General features: G+C 42.9%; 1 pseudogene; it reads left to right on the forward strand.

Annotated features, from left to right (window-relative positions):
• The first annotated feature begins 5,821 nt into the window (after positions 1-5,821).
• The window catches only part of LOC149181208 (alkaline ceramidase pseudogene), a 100,272-nt pseudogene continuing 82,165 nt past the window's right edge, over positions 5,822-23,928 (forward strand).

Here is a 23,928-nt window from a genome sequence, read left to right on the forward strand (position 1 = left end):
TTGACCAGCATGCCTAGACATGTGATCAACCCATCTCTGCATGCGTGGCTCGGTAGGAGAAGGCAAGTCGAGTGCGACATACTGAGGCTGCATCAGTGGAATTTTCTCCAAGGCAAAGGCAGTCAGAATAGAACCAAATCCAAAGTTCTTCAGCTTCCCATCCTTTACCTTGTTCAACTGACTTTTCATCTGAAGAAGTACTGCATCACACCAGTTGAATACTTTCGGTTGGAGACACTCCAAGGCGTGCTGCACATAAGATCTGTTGGCAACATGTAGAGATGCGCTACCGGCCATCCTACCAATAGTATACAGAATGGACCTGAGAGACCTGTCAGTAATCTCACGGATAACAACCTTGCCGTCTCTGCTTGGCTGGGACCCCTCCCTGCAATACTGGCAGACATAATCTCTCACGGAGTCATTCCCTCTGGCCGAACCTGACAAAGAAATGGGGGCACCCCGCCTCGACAAACCAGTCAAGAAGTAAATGTCTACCACGGTCAAAGGGATGGATTTGCTCCTGATCTGAAATACTTGGTTAATAGGATCCCAAGCATCAAGCATATACTGCAGCAAGGAGATCTGTGCTCTCATGCTAGAGATACGGAAGAACTTCAGCAGGCCACAGTTCCGCAGCACGTTCACCGTGACAGGGTCATGGAGGGCAATCATGTCCTCCTCTTCATGTTCTCGTTCTCGCCATGTGAGGGTCATTTTGCTCAAAAGTCCCTACAAAACAAACAAGAGAAAGAGTAAGGTCCTGGATTTGATGAAAAACTGGCAAAATTTCATCAAAAACTGTGCAATAGAACTGCTTTTCTATGATCAACGCAATTGGCAAGTGTCCTACCTGCGTTGAAGGTCAAACTGCCTTCAGGCAGCTTGACATTCAATGTAGGTTTCGAATGGACTGCCTGCGCTGATGGCAGAGCACCCTAGCAAAACCCTAGGGGCTCATGGGAACAAGAAAACAGGCACAGAATGGAAAAAGGAAACCATGAAAAGAAAGAGCTAGAGTTTAGCTCCTACTTGGTCCAGACGGCGCCGAAAATCGTCCGCAGAATCACCCGGAAAGCGAAATATTAGGGTTCTAATCTCATTTCCATGCAAATATTATTCATTTCTAACTAGTTTGATGCAGCAATTGAGGATACAGTACTATCTTTGAAAAGGGTGAAGCTAGTGATGGTAAAAATAAAAAATTTGACCATATAATTATCGAGCAGTTTTAGCATAAAGTTCATGCTCGTTAAAAAATAAACGCAAGATCCGAGCAGTTTTAGCACATAGTTCATGCTCGTTGAAAAATAAACATAAGACCGAGCAAATGTTTCCACCCGCGTTTAAGCTCGTTAAAAAATGAACTATCCCAGTAAATAACCACTGTGAATGTAATATCATCAGCCATTAAAGCCTTGGTCGTGTTTGCACCATCACCTCCACTTTTCACTTGGCCGATCGTTCACCTCCATATGATTGTTTACCCATTTTGAGGAACAGCTGCGAAGAGTGATTTCACCTAGCCATCCTTGTGACACTGCCGTGATTGGAAAATTCCAACCTATACCTGGAATCAGCTGCTAACCCTGTTTATCACTCGTTCCTCAAAAGACGAGTCTTCTTTAAGCTCTTTTCATCTGACTCGTAAAATATGAAAAGATTGCCGAGTTTTGGCCTTCCAGCTCGTTAAAGCGACCGGAAGAGCTATCCCTCCTCTAGATTTTAATCTTTTTGGACCGGAGGGATTATTGCACAAAAAGATCGAGCGCTTGTTTTACTCGGCTCGTTAAAACTATCGAAAACTCATCCCTTCTGTATTGTTTTATACTTTTTCGGACTTAAGGGATTAGATGACGAAAAAGGACTTTTGTAGTTAACTTTATGTACCTTTTCATACTCTCTAAAAATGAAAAGGACCGAGTTATCTTTGTCTTTAGACTCGTTAAAATCATTAAATAGCGACAAACTTGTCTTTAGACGAGAACGAGTTTCACTATTGCTAGGCTCGTTAAAACATAGAGATGGGCTTGCCCGAAGGGCAGGTTATAGAACAAGCATATGTTATCCTCCTCAAGCTTGACAAAAATAAAGAGGTACTGGTCAGCAATGACTGGGGAAAAATTGGGAGAAACTAAAGAAAACTTTGATGGTAGCAAGTCGCTCTTGAACATGACACTTTTCCTCCGTACCACAATCGGGTTGGGTTGTTTCATTCACCGGTCACATCCATGGTCTCGCCATACCATCCATATTTGGGGTAATGCTACCGATCCATCACATCAGTGTCGCCATATGTTCAAGAGAAGTCGTTCAGAAAAGTCAACCGTGTTCCATCCACTGCCATACATTATCCTTCATCCTTTCATGACCGCCACCCTGAATCGTATGTCACAGATCGTTTTCACCTCCATTAAAATCATTAGCTCCGTTCCGTGTCACTGATGTGGGATTCATTAAGGCCCTCCTTTGACGGATCGCTTCTTGTCGACATCAGCTCATTATCCAGGAAGTTGATCTAGGAACAACCCCTTCAGTACTTTGAAGCTTGCATGCCACAATGGCAAGTTTCTCACTTCCGGCGACAGGTATACATCAATGACCTTCGACCGAAAGATTTTGCGTGGTGTTCGACGCCAAGTCCTTTATTCACACCACGTGAATTGTACTGCAGTACCTTGAGGGTCATTATCATTATCGGTGATTCCTCTCGCGCTTGTTAATGGTTTACATCATTGACCGGTAATCAAGCGATGTCTTTCCATGTTCGACTTCAGAACAATTCTCACATGGATCGACTTGTACTTAGAGTGAAGATCGAACGAGTTTGAAGACCCCGGATCTAGTTTCATCCATCCGGGCTGCGATATATATTCAGGAAAGATAAAGACATTGACATGTACATCATTGCAGCAGATAATCATCCTACTCAAAGGATGATAATTTCATCAAAATTATCAGTCTACCATCAGACGATTGTCTGTTCTATGTAGAAAAAAATGAATTTATAAAGCTGAGCATGGGAATGCCCGCCTCAGCTAGATCATGAAAGCAGTATGAAAAATAATGTATTGTATTGTATTGTATTACAGGTCTCCTCCCAGCATTGGATGAACTTCGGACCCCCCTGATAAAGCATTTCGCTCGATAAACAGCCTCATACTTTAGGGGGCAACTGTTATAGACATTTTTGTGCCTTGCAGCATTGAGCATGAAATGTCCATAATCTAAGGGATCCAAAGTCCCTAAACATGTTGTTCCTACCCCTAGAGGACCAAGGCTAACAAACCACAGCAATTCACAGAAGTTCTCCACCTGAAAACTGCTCAAAACAAGTCAATTCAGGATCATTTCAGTGGCTACACTAGCTGTCTGCGCTGAATGTCAAAGCCAACACTGGATACCTGCGTTGAATGTCAACTAGAACAAAGGCTACCTGCGCTAAACGAGAGTGGACAAGTGGTAGGCTCATTTCTCAAGGTGTCAAAACCCAGGAAGCTTCCAAAATGACACTTGCCTCAGGGAATTCGATTGGTGATGAGTAAGAGGTTCCAAATCTCCAAGTGGAAGCAAGAACCTCCAAGTGGACTCAAGAACTGACAGAGGGAGAGGACACTAGTCAGATCTCAAGCTGACTCATCCTCTCTCCAAACATCTATATATGGATCTCTCCTCCATGAGATCTAGAGGCTGGAATTTTGTTATTGCAAAGAATTGCTGTTGGTTTGAGACTGGAACTATTGGGTGCTTAATGCTTTGAAAGGGGTGAAGATAGGAATTCCATTTGCTGGGAAGGAGATGCTGGATTGGAGCCCTCTGGGTTGTATCTCTTCCTGAACCTTGTTATTCATCAATAAAGCTATCTTGGTTTCTCCTATATGCTGATGTTTTCTTGATGTATGATTGCATTAGTGTATTTGATTTATTTCTAATCCTAAGTCATTTATGAATATGAATATTTGCCTTTGTGTTGTGTTCTTCTCTTGTCGCAAGTAGCTGTTCTCTTGTCGCAAGTAGCTGTTCTCTTGTGATCTCGCAGGAATCAAGTAGCTGTTATCTTGGGCGAGCGAGGAGGCAAGTAGCTGTGAACACCCAAAGAGAAGAGGATTTGGATCGAGGGACAAACGGAAGACACCGGTAAGTCTATTGATCTCTCTTCTTTCACATTTCATAAAGGAAGAAACCAGTATAGCTGTACTCGTTTGTTGCTAAGGCACTGTCACACCTTAGGTGGATAGGATCGTCCTGCATAGGCATTTTTCCCCACAACACCTACGGGAAGAAAGCTTTGCTGTCAATAGAGTTCGAGTACAACACATTGAGGGTGGCAGCTCAACTGGACCTAGATCTCAGCCATGCTCAACGTGAAATATTATTGCAGCTGAATGGATTAGATGAACACAGAATGTAGGACCTCCTCCACTCAGAAATAGTTCAACTCCAGAGGAAGATATGGCATGACCGACACCTTAATGAAAAGCAATTCTAGCCAGGAGATTGGGCGTTGCTGTATGACTCAAGATACAAGGATTTCAAAGGAAAGTTGAGGACAAGATGTTTAGGACCATATACAGTGGAGAAATGCAATGACAATGGTTCAGTCCTTATCAGGACCATTGATGAAGAAGCCATCCCCATGCTTGTGAATGGGCATCGATTGAAAATTTACAAGAAACCCCTTTTGAGGCAGGAGTTCATTGAAACTGTGGAAAAATCAGTGCTGGTAGTAGAGCAGGGTTCTGCCTCTATTCCGACCACACCTTGATCATCAAAAAAAAAAAAGGGAATAAAAGGATCCCTGGGTGAAAACCTCTCTGAGGCGCCCAGGGCAGACAGTGAGGGTGAAAACCTCATGGAGGCACCCCAGCTGTCTCTCAGGAAATAAAGAAATGAAATAAAAAAGATCCTTGGGCGAAAACCTCTCCGAGGCGCCCAGGGCAGATAGTGGGGGTGAAAACCTCATGGAGACGCCCCTGCTATCTCTCAAAAAGAAAAAAGGAAAAAAAAAAAAAGAAAAAAGAGAAAAAGAAAGAGAAACAGGTCTAATCTCTGGAATTATTGTAGGTTGCAGGGAATACAGTGCGGATAAAGAAGGTTGTGAAAACCGAGGACAGGGGTCCATACCAAGCTACCAGACATCCTCACAGACACTCCCTCCATGGCCACTCACTTTTTCCAGGATTTGAACACATTTGGGTCGAGATTCAACCTCCTACAGGAAGTTCTGAGCTTTCTACAGGAAGTTTTGGGGCTTTCTACAGGAAGTTCTGCATTTCTACAGGAAACATCCTATAGAGCCTTCAGACAGGCCAAAATTGATTCTGGAAAGGGATTTAAAGCTTGAAGTCTGTTGATGAGGCCTGCAGCCACCCCTCTCTTCCATCCATCACTGGTTTCATCTCTTTCCACGGCCATGGCAACAATCTGGTTATGTATTCCTGCACAGTCATGTAAAGAGTCCTGTTTTCCTCAGATTGACATTTTTTTTTCCCAAGGGAAAAATCAAGCACACAAAGGCTCACACACCCTACCTATCAAAGCTCCATCAGGACCCTTCATCCATGAATACAACCTTGCTCGTTTCAGCATGCATCCCAGGAGGAGAAGCAGCTACAAGATGTCCTACAGGAATCCTGTAGCAGCTGATCCGTCTGGAGCACATACTATGGAGTCAATAGCAGCTGAAATTGACACAGGGGACATGTAACAAACTCCGCTTGGATGTGAACACCTCCTCGACAGCTGAGAAAAGACAGAGCCGTGCATGCAGCGTTCACAACCAGAGGATCGGGTCCCGAAGCCTTGCATATAGCATCAGCCAATGAAAGAAGGAGTTCCAACGGCTATGCAAGAAGCAGCAGTGAGCAAAGACATCATTCCACGTCCCGAAGCCTGCAGAACACGTCCACGGCCACACAGGTAAGTGTCTGACCTTATTCGTCAAATTGCATAGACTATACTCTAAAAAATTGCATGTCTGTGAAATGGTACGGATTGAACGAATTCGGTGGCCAGTCAACTGGCCACCCACAGTCAGTCGAATGGCCTCATGGGATCCGAACGAGCTCGGTTACGCTCGAATCCGCCAAAGGGACGAAGATCCGACACGTGGGAAGTGTCTAGTCGGGGAGAATCGGCAGTGATGGTGGCGGTTAATAGCAGAGAAAGGAAATGGCGGTCAGAGACATGCCGAAGAATGATGGCCGTGACGTTGGCTAACGGATCGGCCTGGACACCTCACCCCCTCGCCATGAATTGCATCGTAATTTAAATTGCTTGGCTGAAGAACTCATGATGAACCGCTGTCATTTACACTTGCAACATTTTTTCAGCAAAGTACGCGTCCTCCTCCTCTGCAGTTCGTTAGCCCGAGCTTCTCGACCCATTTCAAAATCCTCCCATGTCCCAGGCTCGTTCAAGAGCAGTGTGACGCCCTCTAGAAGCTGGCAAAGCTCTCTATAGGAAGGAGCTCTACAGGAAATGCAGCACAGCCTTCAGAGCAGAAAAACCTGGACTTTCTGCGTCGAAATTGGAGTTTCAAAGAGAGGTAGGCTCGAAAAGACCATTCCCATGCATGATATTTTGAAAGGTGGTGAATTAAACTGCCTGGAGTAGGAGAATTAGAAGCAAATCTTCCTGTGGGTCAAGAATAGTAGTTTGCCTGTGTGATACACATAATTTTTTCAGTTGGTTCTGCGTTAAATTCTCCTCCACAGTTCCTGTTAAGAAATTCCTCCTATAGAAACGATAAACCATTGTAAGGGCTAACCTATGCATGAAGAATGTGACTTTTATGTGGTTGGGGATGAAAATTAAGGTTTGCACTCTGTCTGTGGGAGCCTAATTCCATTTTGACAGTCGAGTTGGGGGCAACGACAACATTATAACCAGGGAATTGGTGCAAAGTGGAATATAAACACCTGAGGCATATTGTCTTCAAAGTTCTGGGGAGGAAACCATACACATAATTCCCCTTCTGATCAGAACACAAGCAAAAACAGAGCATTCTCACCATGCCAGGAGGGTTTATCAGAAAGGAACCCTCAGATTCTAGGAAATTGCGAGAAACTCCCGAGGTGGTAGACCTATTTACCCGTGCCAATTGGATGACCTTCTGTGACAGAATCCAAGGTCATGATGATGAGGTAACAGAAGAGTTCTTAATGTCCCTACAACCTAAATCCAAGACACTGGCCACTGTAAATTTCAGAGGGTTGACCTTAAAGCTTACCCCACAACTCATTAGTCGAGTCACTGATCTGCCATTGGGGATACCCTAGAGCAAAGAGGAGAGGGCATTGGGCCAAAAAGCCAAAAAGGAATTCTTCCTACCAGAGGAACAATTTTCAGAGGATAAAAATGGGGTCCGGAGAGCCAGCCTACATCCATTTTGGAGTGAGGTCAGCCTTCAGATCATGAAATACATTACCTGTGAGGGGCGGTTCAGTATTGTATATGGTTATCACTTCCGGTTGCTAACTGAACTCAGACATAAGATGGATTTACCCACAGAACAAAAGTTAAGCATCCCCTATTTCCTCCTACAATCATTAATTGAGTGTGGCACAAAATTGAAGGAAGGGACACCGGACCAGCTGGCCCATCATGGGCTTATCAAGCTTCTAGTAGAAGATGCCCTCCATACCTATACTGTCCCTCTCTCCTGGGAGATTTTCCGCAATATGTCCAAGGATGATGATATCCGAATTCTGGCCGAGGAACTCACTTCATCCAGTAGTGAGGAAAGGGAGCATATTGAGGTAGAAGAGAAAGCCAAGGGTAAGGAAACCCAGGACAGACCACCACAGAAAGAGCAAGAAGAGAAACAAGAGAAATGCCAAGCTGCTGAGCCCAAAACTGTGGGTGGAATAAAGGCATAAACGCCAAGGGAGAAACGGTTGCAAATCAGGGTAGAGAGGACTGAAAAAGTCCAAGCAAGTGAGGGCACACCCAAGGCAACCACAAAAAAATTAAAAGAGAAGGCACCCCCAGCCAAGCAGGGCAAAACAGTGAAAACTGTTTCTACAGGAAGCCAGAAAACTGTTTCTATAGGAAGACAAAAAATAGTCAGCACAAGACTTTCTACAAGAAGTCTGGAAAAAGGGCAACAGAAGGAAAAATCGCCTGAGATTTTAGCCAGGGAGGCAGCAGCTATGCTGACCACCCTAAGCACATCCCCAAAGCAGAAGGTGAAGCGAAAGAGGGAGCCTTCCATGTATTTTAAGGCAAGAAGGAGCGTGAGGATAAAGACTGGCAGACCTCAGCCACCATCAAAAGAACCAATCACGATTGTGGACACCCCAGCTACACAAAAGGAGAGGTCTCCCTCCAAGGCATCCATCACTTATGAACGGGGAAGCTCAAAGACATCCACCTGGAGAGAAAGAATGAAAATGTTGGACACAAAGGCCTCTCTACAGGATGCTAAGACTATTCTACAGGAAACACTGGCTAGGCTAAAGAAGACTGAAGAAATGGAAGGTGAGGTAGCTAAATCACCACAGGAGGAAGAGAAGGTGGAGAACATTGTGGAACCTAGCCCCCAGCCCAGCTTGGGCTCCTACTATAACTTCTTAGAGGCCGGAAAGATCATTCCTAAAAAATTCACAGTGCCACTTTTCCTTGCACTAGAAGAAGAGAGAGTGAGGACCCACACTTGGATGAAGATCGCTAAGTCCAAGGGTGTGGTAGATATAGGTCCTCTGGAGGAACAACTCAAAGAGGCAAGAAGGGAATTGGCTATGGTACGACATGTGGAGAGCAGCCAGCAGGTGAAGCTACAGGAAGAAAATGAGCTGCTTAGACAACAGCTACAGTTACAGGGATAGAGGAAGGAAGACAAGCCTCACATCTTGGGAGAACAACAGCAACAGGAGGATCCCACAACAGCCAAAGATACCACTGATGAACAACAGATAAGGGAGAGGATGTAGGCTGAAATTGAGACACTGAATCGACAACTACAGGAAAAATAATTGCAAGCAGGCTTGGAGATACAGTCTTTGAAACAACAGGTACAAGAAAAGGAGGCCCAACTGGCCTGCATGGCCAGCTGGGCAATGGAAGCTCTGTAGTGTAGGCAGCCTGCCAAATCCTATGCCCTATACCTCAAGGATTAGTGGTTACAGTTTCAGATCAATACCTTGGCCCAAAGGGGCATCACCCCATTCCAAAATTATCATCAGTTTGCAGCTCTATGTGGCAGTAGTTCATCAGAGGATAGGGCCAAATTATCAGAGTTCTACTTGCACAACTTCGCCCTTCTGAACATGAATGCATGGGATCCCAACACTGTGATAGGAGATGTCCAACTTATGGCCATGGCCTCTTGGATGAGTCATGAGGAGAAGAGAGCAGCAAAGGTTCACAGTATCATAGGCAGAGAACTCAGTGAGCCACTCGTGATCATAGCAGAGCCGTATGACCCCTCAGCAGTGATAAGCACCCACTAGCACTTGGCCAACAGCCCACAGGATCTACTAGAATACATTGAGCAATAGGCTCAAGCTATTTCCCACTTTGAGGACATGGGGAGACTGTTGGGAGAAAATTGCCTGCATGCCTGCACAAGGTGGTGGAACACACTGCCTCACAGCTTGAAGATAAAGGAATACCACTCTCCCACCAGGGTGAGGGAAGCCTTGGCAAGGGTACCTCTCTACAAACAGTTGATGCAGAATCTGCAGGCCAATTGGATTGGCCTAAAATTCAATCCTCCTTTGCTTTTGGGATTGCTAGAAGGAGTTAAGGAGGATAAGGAAGGTAGACAATGGGAGAAAGTGGAAAGGAAAGCAGGATTCCACGATCGGGAAGAAGATATCACCACAGAGGCCTGGGACATGAGGGAAGCAATCAAAGCCATAAAGGATGATGAGCTGGAATAGTTGCTCAGAGGATGAGCAACCCATTTAGTAGGGGGGTGATGATGAGCCTCGAATTGGGTAACTTATTGGGCTCATTTTGCCTAATTGTCCTTGTTCAATCCTCCATTTTTCATAGATTATGCATGTTTTTTTAGTATGTTTATGTTATTTAAACGAATAAGGGTGGTCACACTACCAAGGAGGCTAATACGTGGTTATTTCAGGTTTTTTGGACAAATTTTGGAGCAAAACCAAGCAATTATGGGACAGGTGACAGCCAAGCTTGAGGTGAGGATTCGTAGGGAGGTTGTCTCTTGCATTAAATGGCCCTTCCTCGAAATCTCCACCCTCAACTCCGAGCTCAACAAGCCACCAAAACAAATACTAGAGGCAACCGAGCAGCTTTGGGAAGAGTGACTGTTTACTATCAGTTGGAACAACCGAGTCCCTTGAATTTAGGAGGGCTGCTAGGCCCCTCGTAGTGTATAAATAGGAAGGCCTTAGCCTTCGTAGTTTACTTTTGGAACTATTGGTATTTGCACTATAGTGCTGTCATTTTCTCAACTCATTTTCTTAGCTACTGCTATATAACTTTCTTGTGATGATTATTTTTGAGTAATGAGAAGCAGCTTTACTTGGCATCAGATCTGAGTCCTTTATAGGAGCCTGCAGCTCTTGGGGTTGGGCCCAACCTGAGTGCTAAGGCCTCCTTTATGTATTGTTATTTGTTCTTTATGTATTTGCAAAATCATTTCTGTTAAGTAGATTAAATCTTGCTGATTAACTAGGTCACTGTTGATGATTAGAAAGACTTTTGATGTTCAGATTGAGTTGATAGGTTGTTAACAGGGAAAAGCTTCAGAAAAGGGCCATCAAACACCTCTGATTTCACCTCTCCCTCAGTGGGATCAGGAGCTGGGATCAAGGTGACCTTTCTGCCCACAAAAACACTGACTTTTCTTTGCCATGCAATCATTAGTGTTTGATCTTCATTTGCAGAAGTTGGTTACATGTTCAGATCCTTGAATGCTTTGTTGCATAGTTAATATACATGGTTTCCTTGCAAATAAAACTTATGTTCATTATCTTTACTATCAACTAGATCAAATTAGGTCAATGTAACTAGGTCTCTGATTTTACAAGTCTTCGTTGGTTCAGTTGGAAAAACAACATGCAGAGTACCTGTACCACTTCTCTATCTTCCCATACTCCATCAAACCTATCTGCTCCATCCCCGAACTTGGATTCTTGCCTCACATTTTCCATTTGCTCACATAACCCTAATTTTTGTGCAACATTGCTTCGGTCCTCCTTGAACAAATCCAGTCATCTACATCTTTCCTCAACTCCATCCACCAAGTCTTGGACCACCTCAAACCCTTATCCTACCTCCATACTCACTCCTTCACCTTTCCCTCTCCATCCTGTTATAGACAATTTTGTGCCTTGCAGCATCAGGCATGAATTGTCAATAATCCAAGGGATCCAAAGTCCCTAAACATGATGTTCCTACCCCTAGAGGAACAAGGTCAGCAAACCAACAGCTCTCAGATCAGTTCTCCACCTGAAAACACTCAAAAACAAGCAATCCTGAAATCAAAGCAGGTGCTCCACTAGGCTTCTGCGCTGAAACTCAACTCCTCCATGGTGTACCTGCGTTGCAAAGCAGGTAGAACAAAGGCCACCTGCGCTGAGCGAGATGGGACAAGTGGCACACTGAGTCATTGCTCTGGAATCTTCCAAAAATGACACTTGGATCAGGGATTTCGCCTTGTGATGAGTCAGAGGCTCTGTTTCTCCAAGTGGAAGCAAGGTTCTCCAAGTGGACTCAAGAACTGAAGATCAACTGAAGAGAGAGAGGACACAAGGCAGCTACACATCAGTTGCAAGCTGACTCATCCTTTCTCAATTCATCTATATATTGAGCTCTCTCCTATGAGCTCAGGAGGCTGGAATTTTGTGCAAAGTAATGATATGCTGTTGGTTTCGCTATAGAACTATTGGGTGATTGTTTGAGAGAGGTGAAGAAGAGCAATTCTTTCTGCTGGGAGGTGTTGCTGGGTTGGAGCCTTCAATGGTTGTAACACTCTCAGAACCTTTATTTCTTCATTAATAAAAGCTATTGAGGTTCTTCTATGTGCTCTTGTTTCAATAATATATTGTGATGATTGCATGTTTGGTTTACACTAATCCATGAACCAGTTATGATTGCATGCCTCTTGTAGTTTCCTTCTTTGTTATTTTGCAGGATCTCATTGTAGCTGGGCGAGCAGAAGAACAAAGAGCTAGGAGCAAGCGACCAAAGAGAAGAGTTTGGATTCGACATTAAGCGCAAGGCAACGGTTAGTGCATTTCTCCATTCTCTTTTGCTTTCATAAAGAAGTAAACCTTAAGTAGTTTGTTTTACAGTTGTTGCTAAGGAACTGTCACCCTTAGAGTGGGATAGGGTCATCCGAGTCGGATACTTTTCCCTACAACACATCCATCCTCCAAAATCCCATTTCTGAACAACCTGTAGAAAATTACAGACATCCTGTAGAACCCCTGCAGACTTCCTGTAGAGGCTCATGAATGAGGTTTCTTGATAGCCAAACTCTGTGAGACTCTCTGGAAGGGTGTTAGGGACCCCTTAGGCTCTCTCTAAACCTTCCCGACCTCCTCCAAGCATTTCCTCTCGCCAATCCACCTCTACACAGTCAAAAACAATCAAATTGCATGCATGATAATCCTGGCAACTTATTCAAAAATACAAAAGATGTTTTTTCAGATGTTACTGCAGAAGTAGCTTAGATACATGTATTTACCTTCCTAGAAGTCAATGGAATCTCTTTCAGTAGCTTGCATCCTCTTTCTTGCATCAGTAAGGCTAGCTGGTAAAATTAGGGTTTGCTAGGGTTTATGTTTCCTTTTAGCGTTCCAGTTTCTTTCTGCAAGTAGAACAACCTTCTTTGAGTTAGCTTTCATCCATCAGTTAAAAAGCTTCTTCTTAGAGCTCATAGAAGTTGGCTTAAGCTCCTAGCGGACTTGTGCCAGCTGACCAAGTGATAATTGCGGCAAGAGCTAGTACTTGTGCATACAGCACCATCGCTTCCAAGTTTGTTACGAACTACCGGGTTGTTAAAAGTAAAGAAGGGAGTCCCAGGAGTTGCAACATTATTGCTGCAATACTGGAGCTCACCATGTAGCATGATCCTTTCGCAGGGTCTAGAGGTACCACTACGCGTAGTGACTTTTTCTCAAAAATCATATTGCGCTTCTTTAGATTTATCACTCCATTCATATCAGTGGCCCAGTCTATTCCCAATAGCACGGGATAGGGATTGCTATCATCAACAATCTCTATCACTTCAAAATCTGCAAGCGCGTTCGCACCTTTGATATCTACCGTTATTCCCTGCAATCTTCCCATCGGTAGGATCTTTTGCTGGTTCACCATTATCAATTGAATATGAGACCATTGCAACACGGGCCTACCCATGCGCTCCCATATCTGCTTTGGCAAAATGTTCATGTCCAATCCTAGATCCAAAATCACTTGATCCATTTCATATCCCCTGATTTGTGCAGTCAATCTCATATCCCTTCCTGTTCGTGTTGCGTGTTTTCCGAGCTTCCAGACTACGCACGGTTCTCCGGGTCCCGTACATCTAGTGATGAGTTCTTGCAGCCCTTTCACCGCTTTGCTGTCGCGCAACAACTTCATGCATGTCTCCAAAAAGGTAGTGAGCATTGATGGGTCCATCTCTGGTGCTAGTTGGTCTTTACTACCTGAAGTGGAGGCCTCCGTGAAGCTCTTCTTAGCTTCCATGAATATCTCCTTTGCGCGCTCCAAATTGAATTATGGTTCCTTTGTTGGAGCCTTGCAAACCTAGGCACTCTCTTCGGGCTACTTGCCCTTGTCATCTCCTATCGTGATACCACTTCAAAGCACGATGTTTACATTCAGGTCCTCCTTGCGTGGCTCAGACCTCATCATTTGCAGGTTTTGAGTCAGGGGAGGCTGGAGTGTTCCTTTATCGTGCAACCTTGCTATCAGTGTGGGGTAGTCCTCTGTCTCATTATCAAACTGGGTACAATATAAACATGGTGCTCTTGTCGGATTTGTACAATCGCGGGCATAATTCCCTGGTCCTCCGCAATTGTAACAGATCAACTGTCCACGACCCCTTCCTGGTCGCATTCCACCTTGACCTCGTCTGCGCCCCTGAAACCTGGTGCACTCCATCCCTACATTTTGATCGAGGGCACACGGTTCAGTCTGAGCTCTGTAGGTAGGAGTCTGATCCATCATCAGTTCATAACTTCTACAGGTACGCTCATCATGGCCTACTGACCTACAGAAATTATAGAGCAACTGCTGGGACGTCTACGTATACTTCTGTAATAGATGACAATTATCTGTAGCATGATTCCCTCCTATCTAACAAATCATGCACCATAATGTAGGCACCCCACTCAGCCCTGCTTCTGCCTCTGGTCTCAATGGCATTGGCCCTCCTCCCGCCAAGTAGTTCACGAAGACTGGATAATGGTCCTTGTCATGTCCCTGGTCTTTGCACTTTATGCACCATACCTTTCACGCTTCTGGGCGAGCTGTCCTGTCTTGTTTCAATCTCTGCATCTCAAGACACAAGTTTTTCAACTACACGTGGATCTGTTGGACTCCTAAATTAGGATCTTGTATCGGGATCTCGTGCAGTCTCATTGCGATCTCCAAAGCCTTGGTCCTAGTTGACAGCTTCTGCTGTGACAATGCATTCCTTAGGTGTGGTGTTAGCGACGCTACAAACCATGTGTGGTGTTTCCCATCTGTCAAGGTCATGTTGGCTTCATGAATCATACACTTCAATCTCTGATCCAGCTCCCAGGGGGCTCACCTAGAAGCATCGTGATTTCCTTAAATCCGATAATTGACTGTGTCTCTGATTTTGGCCTGCTAAATTCCCTGTTTAGCGCAACTTGGATATCCGCGATCCTTGCGTTTGGATTGTCATTGGAGTGTTTAATGTACCACGTCAGTGCGCGATCCTATAAGGCATTAACCAGTGTTGCCTTCTTTATATTATCATTTGTGACTCGCAATTCCCATACAGCCTTTACTATGAACCAAAATTGGTTCGGATCTTCATTCCCTACTCCTTTGAATATCGACAACTTTATTGTGCTCACCATATTGAACTGTGGTGGTGGCGGAGGTGGGGTGGGTGAAGATGGTGAAACTAGTGGTGGTGTAGGTGGGGGTGGTATGCGCGGAATTCGCTGCCTTATCAGACTGATCACACTTCTCAGTGAAACTTTTGTGAGCTCTTCCTCGCTTTATCGCGGAGGTGAAATCAAGGGACTAGTCCCTAATTCTTCGCTACCTTCATTTCTGTAGATCCTCCGACTTCGCATAGCCCCAAAAATCAATTTATTCAAATAACCCGCTTTTCACACAGTTGCATTTTAATCCAAGTGTTCAAATATTTAATGTACTTACCTTGTGGTCCTTTGAGGAAGCGTCATTCTGCCTTGCTGTAGCTAACTAACGTATCTATCGTGAACTCGGTGATAAACCCTCCTATAATTCGATCGAGCCAATGGTCCACAGCGCGTGCGATCTTATCTCCTGATGCTTCTAGTATGCGCACCAACTCTGGAGTCCACACAATAGGTTTGTCGAGCCTACACCTTCCTTGACTATCTGCTAGCTTCACGATCCACTCGTACAACTCAGAGGGGAAGGATGCAAAGAAAATTTCGTGGATTTCTGTATATAAGTAGCGCTCTAACCACTGTTCCTTCGGTACTCGCAGATTCGTATTTTCCTGTGTTGCGAACTTGCGAATATTTCTGTCCAACCACCCTCCAATTTCTTTCTTTGTCAGATTCCAGTGACACGACATCAGACATCTATTATGTAGATCCCAGTCCCAGCAACAGAACCATTTGTTGGCTTATTGGGGCCTGACCCAGGGTCGAAGGTGATTTAGCCAAACAAATCCCGGTACTACTGGCCCTTTTGGCAACAGTTCGCAGAGCGCAGACTGATGTCTCACCCAAAGTAGTATGGGAGAGTGCTAGAACCAGGTTTCCACACCCTGGAGATGTCTGATGAGTTCAAGTGGCTCGCGGTTTGACCCTGTGCACACGTCGCTACGCGCACTTTTCCTTACCTCGCAACCTAAGATGCTGCCTTCGCGCAACTCAACTCGGGAGCCGAACGCTGTTATTACCCAATTTCTTACTTGTATTCCAATGTTAGTTGATTAACTTAGCCTTTTTGTATGCATTAGGTTATACTTAGTAATATAAATCATTCATACTGGTGCACGCGCTAAATAAACAATACATTTTTAATTTATAACAAACATGCATTAACCCAAGAACAGATGTACATAATTATGATAAAACTTCTCTTTATTGTTTTCTTCCTTTGTTACATACTCGACTCCACCCTGTGCACTTAGCTGCAGGGGTACACACTTAGCTGTGGACTACTAGGCCTCTTCACACTCAGCTGCAGAGCCTTCCCCTACCCTACGACTCAAAGACACACTTAGTCACTTAGACTCGATCTTCTCTTGTTGCTTCTTTTTTCCCTATTCGTTATCTTTTACACTTAGAGCTTCGCTTTATTTATACAATCCCATGGTCTACAGACCATGGGTAGGCTGACCTTACATTACAAAACTAGGGCGGACAACCCTGTGACTCTATCATACATTTTGTGCTCCGCGCCCGCAATTTGCAGAGTCTTTACAACAATATTGGGTCAAAACTTGGGCTTTGAGCCCCAAAACATGCCTTGGGGGGATTCCATCCCCAACATTTTGTATTTTTGTTCTTGTATTTGTAACACACATAGGTGCATATTATGTAACATGCCTAGGTGTGCACATAAAACTCAAATCCCTAGTGCTTATATAATTATTAAGCACTAGTTTTGTCTTTCTTATTATATGACACATCAGTGCTCGCATAAATATTACGCATCAAATCATCCTTTATAATTTTATGGTACATCAGTTCTCATATAATTATTATTCATAAATTTGTTATTCTTGTTTCAAAATTGCTAATGCTGATACATTCAAATAGAGTGTTGATGCATATTGAGCTTTTTATTGTACACAAAACTACATTGATGCCTATACTACCACATGCACTAAAGGAATGTGAAATTTTGAACATTTGATGTGAGACGTTGGTGGAATTATTTATTACTAATAATTGGTTCATATATTACATTTAAAGCATCGATGCATATTGCAATCATGTGAATTGTAATATTTTAAAATTTTAAATACAATTGTACATTTTTTTTTAAAGTAATGGTGTTTCTATGCAATTTTCAACACCGATTGTTACACAATATTTTGTCACAACTCCTATTCACCTAAATCCTATTCCACATCCCAAAGTGCCAAAATGTTGACAACTATGAAGTGCATTCATCATGAAACACATACTCAAACATCCCTGAAGAATGGAAGAAAAACTGCCCTTAGTCAATTCTAGAGAAGGTTGACTAAAACCCTAAATTTCAGGACCAACGCTCTTTGCTCCACTACCTGCCCGTGCTAATGGTAGGCTACATTTCTTTGACCTAGCGCTACTTGAAGGTTTTAACCCTATACAAAAATTACCTACATACGAATTCTAAAACATAGAAAATAAACAATGCGAGAGCATAACACATAAAACACATATACACGGAGATTTTCCCCTGGATCCCAAAACCGGGACTACCAGCTTGATTTTTCATTATTTTCCTTTCAATGTTACAATACATATTTATACATGCCAAAGAATCCAATACCATGGACTGAAAACCATTGCATCCAAAACCATGAACTGAAAACCATCGCGTCCAAAACCATGTGCAAAAATCATGCACAAAACCATAGGTAGGTCCGCCCAACCTATCATAGGGTCCAAAACCAAAATTTTCCAGGGCGCTGCCCCGGACCCCATAGAGTGGGGTTACTTGCACCCCTCAAACCCCCTATGACCCCCCCCCCCTCACTACGCAATTGGTGCAACGAAGGGGGGTCTCCGCCCCCCTCCTAACCCCCCGATTAACTACGAGGGCTAGTCATGGAAAGAATATAACACAACCCAAAATTCTCCTACTTGTTGTTTTCTTTCCACAGGGGGCCACAAGAGAGCTTAGTCATTTATCCAGCCCTACAATGCCCATTGTTTCTCTACACCAAGAGAACTTCTCAGAGCTCACAAATTTTGTCAATGCATCTGTAGTACTCTTCAAAATGTCCACCTTTACCAGCAACACCATTTTGTATTCTATCATATCCCTCACAAATTGATACTGAACATCAATGTGCTTTGTCTTTGAATGGTAAGCAAGGTTCTTTGCCATGAAAATTGCACTTTGGCTGTCACAGTATATCCTTATATCTCCTTGTACTAACCCCATACTTGAACACAATCTTTGCAACCAAACTGCTTCCTTGCTTGCATGAGTGTCTACCATGCATTCTGCCTCTGTATTTGATAGTGCCACTACAGATTGTTTCTTACTCATCCAACTGACTACATCTCCAAATAGGTTAAACACATACCCACTTGTAGATCTTCTCTGATCCAGATCTCCAGCCCAGTCCACATCAACAAAGCCATGGATATCCAAAACTTTGTCCAATCCTGGTCTTCCTTGGTAGCACAAACCATAACCATTAGTGCCACGCAAATACCTGAAAACCTGCTTCACTGATGTCCAATGCTCCTTCCCTGGTTTTGACATAAACCTGCTCAATACTCCCACTGCATGTGCTATGTCTGGTCTAGTACAGACCATCGCATACATCATGCTACTGACTGCACTTGCATATGGAACACGAGACATATCCTCTTCCTCTTCTTGTGTCTTGGGACACTCTTCAACATATAAATTTACACCTATAAGAATAGGAACCTTCACCGGTTTACTATCCTGCATATTAAACCTCTGTAATATTGTCTCAACATACTTCCTCTAGTTTAACCATAGCTTCGTCTTTGCCCGATCTCTTTTAATTTCCATGTCCAAAATATATTTTGCAACACCAAGATCTTTCATGTCGAATTTGGAGGACAATTGGGTCTTCAAATCCTGGATAATTTCTTTGTCATTTCCAGCCAGCAACATATCATCCACATACAAGACCAAATAAATAACACGGTCACCAATTAATTTAAAATACACACAATGATCTACTTTGCTTTTGGTGAAGCCAAGTCCCTGTATAAATGTATCAAATTTTTGATACCACATCCTTGGTGACTATTTTAACCCATACAGAGACTTCTTTAACTTGCATACCAATTCTTTCTTGCCCTTCACCGCAAAGCCTTCAGGTTGCTTCATGTAGATCTCCTCTTCTAGATCCCCATGAAGAAATGTTGTCTTCACATCCATCTGTTCTACCTCAAAATCAAAAGCAGTAGCAACAGATAAAAGTAATCTAATAGAAGCTACCTTGGAAACAGGAGAAAAAATATCACCAAAATCAATTCCCGGCACCTGGGAATAACCTTTTGCTACCAACCGAGCTTTGTATATCTCCACCTTTCCTTCTGCATTTGTCTTCTTCTTGAACACCCATTTGTTGTTAATGGGTTTCCTTCCAACCAACAACTCCACCAGATCCCAAGCCTCATTTTTGTGCAAAGATGCCATTTCATCAACCATGGCCTCTTTCCAGACTTTTCCATCCTCCGAATCTACTGCTTCCTTCACATTTCTGTGATCATCATCAGTAATAGATAAAGCAAAATTTGAACAAAAAGAAGATGGATTATAACTTTTTGGCTGCCTTCTTTCTCGAACTGATCTTCTCACACCCTAAGTTTGTGGCTCTTCATCTTATGATTCCTCCTCTGCTGTAGAGTTTGATTCTTCCTCCTTTAGCTCAAACTCTATCTTCTCAGGTTCCTTTGGTTGGAATTCATGTTTAATAAGATCTTTCACCTCTTTGAACACCACATCTTGAGTGTACACAACCTTCCTTGTTACTGGGTTCCAAAACTTATAACCCTTTAAACCATCCTTATACCCAATAAAGATGCACTTTTCAGATTTACTATCCCAGTTGGTTCATTTCTCCTTTGGAACATGTACATATGCATCACATCTAAATACCCTCAGATGTGAAAGAGAGGGTTTCTTACCAGTCCATACCTCTTGTGGAGTCTTATCCTCCAACGCTGATGAAGGTGATCTATTGACTAGGTAACATGTTGTCTCCACCACCTCTGCCCAAAATTCCTGTCCTAACACGGCACCACTGAGCATGCTTCTTGCCCTTTCAATCAATGTCTTGTTCATTCTTTCTGAAACTCCATTTCCTAAGGTGTATATGGAGTAGTCTTCTGCCGTGCTATACCACACTTCTTACAGAATTCTTCAAATTCCTTATTGCAAAACTCTCCACTGTTATCTATCCTCAGCACCTTTATATTTTTCTCTATTTGGTTTTCCACTAGAGCCTTAAATTCTTTAAACCTATTAAAGACTTCAGATTTCTTCTTAAGGAAATATATACATGTATTCCTTGAGAAATCATATATAAATGATACATAGTACAAAAACTTAGCCAGTGATGGAACCTTCACAGGTCCAAACACATCACTATGCACAAGCTCTAATATTTGTTTTTTCCCTCTTACCAACCAGAGGGGAAACTCACCAGATTATGCTTCCCATATACACAATTTTCACAGAAAGAAAAATCCAGAGAGCTATTACTCATACCTTCTACCATACCTTTACCATGAAGTATTTGAAGGCCCTTCTCTCTAATATGTCCAAGCCTTTGATGCCACAACATGGTCTTCTCTCCAGAGACCACTAGATTTTCTGCTCCACTTTCAGGAACCACAGAACTGTTGCATCCATCAACAACAGTGCTACCTTGTAGCTTGTATAGAGTTCCAATCCAAACTCCCTGAATTAATACCAGTGCTCCCCAAACCATCTTGCAGGTATCCTTCTCAAACACTATTTTTACACCTGCATCATCCAACTTGCTTACATAAATCATATTGCTGGTCAATGTAGGAATATGTAGAACACCCAAAAGTGTTCTAACCCTTCCACCTTGCAACTTCAACTTTACTTTTACGGTACAAGGAGCACAAGTCCATGTTAGCATTGTTTAATGCATAATCATTCGATGAGAGCATTCCCGTATACTTGCCATACGTGGATCACCTCTAATATACCCAAGAGTACTAGAGAATGATCCTATATATTTTCGTACGTGAAACGATATTTCACACCTAGGATACAATGGTGGAAAATAACAATAGCTGCTAGGTTCATAGATGCCAGAACACGTCTCTAGCCTAGACCACTTGAAAGTAGTGAACCTTTATTCTTGCCAGGTTATATCACCTCCTCCATATGTACCTCATTTTTCTGGTGGAACCTATGTGAGTGGATCCCAAACTCACGTTATGGGAGCAAGTCAATTTGTTGGTAGTAATCCTTCTGGATCTGGTCAAATTCCTTATCAGCAACCTCTTTTGGCTTAGATACCTTACAAATAGCCATTTATTTGAACTGGATCATTATATTTTTTCATCCATCTTGATGCATTTGGAGTGGAAAAAGTGGAGGAATAAGCTCGCGGGACCGTTTTTACTAGCGGGACCTAGTTTGGTGAAACGAGGTCTGAAACCTTCGGGAGAGTTTTGAGGCATAAAATGCCATTTTTGGGTGTAAAAACATTTTTCAAAATCACAACACCTTTTCATGCTATTCTACACATAGAAAGCTTTCCAACAATGTAAGAATTGCATCAATTGGAGTCCGCATGCAAAAGTTATGTCGCTTAGAAGTCGACCTTCGTGTTTTCACACTTATAATTTGGGAGGATGTTGCATCTCCCATTATTCATGGAAAAGGGGCTAACCTATTTTTTTTGATGTAAAATACTCTAGAAGGGTCTATTTTGTAACTCTAGTTAATATTTTATGTAGTCAAAATTAACCATTGGTAGGCTATTGGGCTGTGTTATAACTGGGCCACTATGAGGAAGAGGCATTCCATTCTTTCGAGATAATTTTGTTCCATAGTTGAGAAAAGATAGGCAGGAGAGATAGGAGGTAGAGAACACATAGAGGATTTGTGCACTATAGCATCCCATGGGCCACATACATTACTTCTTTGTATCTGCAACCATATTTCTAGACAGAGAAAGTGAGCGAAGCAGCCTCACCTTCCAGCTAGGTTTTCTCCCGAAAGGGTTTCCCAGAGAGAATATTTTGTATATTATGTGTGTGTGAGATTATTTTTTCATTCTCTACTTTTCTTCTTGATTTAATTTTACATGCAAGCACTAATTATAATTAATTTTACAGATCTAGAAATTAAATAAAATTGTAATAGTGTAGAGTCTCAAATTTTTAATATAATATTATTAGATCTGTTGTGATGAACTGTCCAGTGGAATATGCACAGAAGTTTACAAACAATTTGGTATCATAACGGGTTTCTTTGGGTATTTCATGGAGATTGCAGGGATCTAGATCGGTGAGGTCGGAAATCGTAAAACCCTAATCATGGGCGACGAACCTGTAAACGAACCTCGTGATCCTGCAAAGGTGAGGTTTTTGCAGCTCGAAGAACAAATCACTGATATAAACCGCAATGTAAACCTCCTCATGGCGACCCTAAGCAATAATATGGAGATATTTGGAGAACAATGGGGTTCGAATGAAGAGGAAAAATCAGAAGGAGGATCGGGAGATCGGGAAAACGCAGAGAACCAATTGAAGAAAGAACCTGGAAAAGATTGACCCAGTTCGACTACCGTGAACCAATCCCTGTTTAAAGTGGAAGAAAAAGTTGATATCAAGCCATACCATGGTGAGAACGATGCTCTGAAGCTGAACCATTGGTTGCAGCAACTAGAAGTTTATTTCATTGTCCATCAGATTTAGGAAGGGCAGAAGATCTCATTCGCGTGACTGAAATTGGAGGGCCATGCACTGACTTGGTGGGAGAACCACACGGAAACCCTGAGGTTGGAGGGAGAACCTCCAATGACTAAGTGGGAAGATTTCAAAACCCTCATTAAGTCACATTTTTATCCCATTTGGTATGTGAAAAACTAGTGGTTCTGGTGGCATTACTTTAGGCCAAAGCATGCAGGAGTACACCAAAGAATTAAGAAATATGGCTATAATGTTGGGTATCTATCCTAAGAACCCAGATGTACTCCTCAAGTATTTGGGGGGTCTGCACTGCCATCTACGTGAGAAAGTGATGTTGTTCAAGCCCAAAACAGTGGACGAGGCTTGTGTATAGGCACAGTACCTGGAGAACATAGGCCTGAAAAGAGCGCAATCAAGTGGATCGAAGAAAAAGGAGAAACAAGACACTTCTAAGGAGGGGAAGAAGAAGAAAAAAGGGAGAAAAGATAAAAGAAAAATGGTAGCCACAACACACCAGTGCAAAGATCCTAGCAACCACTACAACCACTACAACATTGATGGCCATACAGAGGAGAAGTGTTGGAAGTTGCATCCAGAGCTAAACCTGAAGAACAAGAAGAAAGATAATAAGAAGAAGAATCTCATGGCCATTGATTCGAGCAACCAAGTTGAAAGCAGCTCGGACGTGGATGAGAAGATCGTTTGTACATCAGTGTAGAAGGAGGTCAATCTAAGTGGCCTTTAGAAATAATAAAAGAAAGAAATAACAAACTCTTCCATGTAAAGATACAGGTCAAGAAGACGAAGATTGATGCTTTGTTTGACTTAGGATCACAGGAAAATCTCATTGCAGCAAATCTGGTCAAGAAGTTGGGGCTGGAAGTTTGTGATCATCCAAACCCATATCCACTAGGATGGGTACATAAGGATGCAAAGTTGAAGGTAACAAAACAGTGTAAAATTAGATTTGTTATCAGTGCTGATTTTATTGATGAAGTATATCTAGATGTGGTCCCCCTTTATGTATGTGGTGTCATGTTTTGGAGTCGATACATGTACATGTGTGATGCAATATTTATGAGGAGAGCTAACCAATACTGGCTCATCAAGGATGGAAAATCATTCATCATCAATGTGCACAAAG

Source organism: Pinus tabuliformis, chromosome 3_2 (genome assembly GCF_031772625.1).
Source record: "Pinus tabuliformis cultivar Carrire ecotype Pingquan chromosome 3_2, CPIR1, whole genome shotgun sequence".
In the NCBI taxonomy this organism is placed as follows: Eukaryota; Viridiplantae; Streptophyta; class Pinopsida; order Pinales; family Pinaceae; genus Pinus; species Pinus tabuliformis.